Source organism: Poecilia reticulata, linkage group LG4 (assembly GCF_000633615.1).
Source record: "Poecilia reticulata strain Guanapo linkage group LG4, Guppy_female_1.0+MT, whole genome shotgun sequence".
In the NCBI taxonomy this organism is placed as follows: domain Eukaryota; kingdom Metazoa; phylum Chordata; class Actinopteri; order Cyprinodontiformes; family Poeciliidae; genus Poecilia; species Poecilia reticulata.
The window spans coordinates 30575713-30577800 of NC_024334.1; positions in this window are offsets into that span (position 1 = coordinate 30575713).

Below are 2088 nucleotides of genomic sequence, written 5' to 3' on the forward strand. Positions count from 1 at the left end.
GCGGCGGCGGAGGACGGACAAGTAAGCCCCTGGGTGGTGAGGGTTCCGTCTCAAGGACTGGTTGTTGACCTGATAATTCAGGACCAGGGCAGCTGCGAAGGCAGAGACAAGATGGGTCAGAATCAGCGATCAGATCGAGGCAGACGTAGCTCGAGGTAAGCCTGTACCATTACTGGCTAACACTCTGGCAGAGAAGTGTCCGCATCCTCCTCCACTTATACGCCTCCAAATGGTTAGATGGGGAACAGGTGTGCAGGCGCCGGCCCACGCCCTCAGGAGGAAGGTCACAGGCTCCCTCTAGTGGAAAAGAAAACTGACAAACTTCCGGATACCAACAGCAGCTTTGCGATCAACCATTTCATGGATTTGTGAAGCATAGGCCAATCTCCACTCTGGGTCCTTTGCCAACTGTTTTTCCGTCCTGAGGAATGTAGCTTCTATTGCTTTCCTATTGTTAGGGAGAGAAGCCAAATCTTCTGTCCATGGATATTTGGCGTGCCAGTGTGGCTCAGGAGTGTGGTGGTCACCATTGACATATGTCAAGCCATTTCTCACCGTCTCCATCTCTTTTTCCTCAGCCAAAGACATTTCCTTTCCTCCGGGTTGGCAATTCCCGCAGCGACATCCTCCACATTTTGGCACGCAGGCTGCTCCGATGCTTTCCCATTCCCACCACTTCAGAAAGTCTTTTCTGGTAGTGGCTGCATTGGATTGGATGAAAGGATGCTTGGGAGACTGATAGGAARCTGAAGATTTGCAGGTGAGTTCACTGTACTTAACTGCTGAAGTCCTCATTGATCTTGCAAAGTGTGTCTCTGATGTATGAGCCATTAAGGTAACTTCTTCAAAGAGGTCCGGATGTGTGCCTCCAATCGCTTTGCCAAGTGGTCCATTCCATAACACCAGGTCCCCGACAGAGCGAACTTTTTGAGGTACAAGTTGACCTTCTTTATGGCTAATCAGGAGCTGTATCTCTTTAGTTCTTGTAAGGTCTTTCAAGGAGACATCTGGAAAAATCCTTTGTGGCAGGGACATGTCTATGAACTTCTTCTGCAATCCTGTCAAGCCCATAGCAGATCAGTTGATGCGATTTGAGGGTCCCTCTTGGAGTATTGACACGTATCTTAAGGAGATAGCGCTTCGTTTCAACAGACACCTGCATCCCTCCAACACCATGGACCACAAGCGTTACATCTTCACTTCTAAGATTCAACTTACTTGCAGCTTTATGTGTAATGTAGTTTGTGTCTGATGCCAGGTCAATGAGGGTTCCAATTCTTTGTCCATCATTGGCTGTGACRTTAAGAATCATCAGGATAACTGGAAACTCATTTAAGCCATTCTCGTCTAGAAGGCCTGTGTTGGTAAAAGTGGAGTTGTGCGCTCTTGACACAACATTGCAAAAGGCATCTTTACATTGCTGAGCCAGCTCAGGTGGGAGTTTGGAAAGAAACTCTTCTTGGGCTTCAGTATGTCTTTTGCTCTCTGCTTTCTCTGAACTAGATTTAGGTGTTCTTTGGGACTGTGGTCTAGCGAGTAAGCAGAGAAGAAAGTGRTRTTGGTCYTTACACTCTGGGTTCTTSCACAGGTAATCAGTTTTCTTACAGTAATCACCRTTATGGATTTCAAGGCATCTCTTGCAGGCACCGAGTTGCTGAACTATATCTCTCTTCTCTGATGGCTTTAGATTGATCCTAAACCTTCTGCAGAAATACAGTTTCTTCCTATGCTTTGGATCACCACAAACAATGCAGCCTGATATGTCACTGCTGTGCTTGGTTGTTTTGGTTCTTAATTTCTGTTGATTGAAATGTTTAATCTCATTTCTGATGAGACTAATAATGTTTGTGCAATGATCAGCAGGTGGCCGTCAGACTTAACAGAAGCTGTTGTTATAAGGCAGGTTGCTTTAGACACCTGGAGGCCTGGAAGGTGAAAGGTTTTTGTTTTTTTGAGTTTCTAAAGGAGGAACTTTTGTCCCATCCAACAATTATTTTCTAAATTATCTTTTACATCTAGTTCTATTTGCAGAGTTTTCCATTTCTGTTCCTATTGATAGATCTGGCCTGATTTTCCATCCATAGTGGA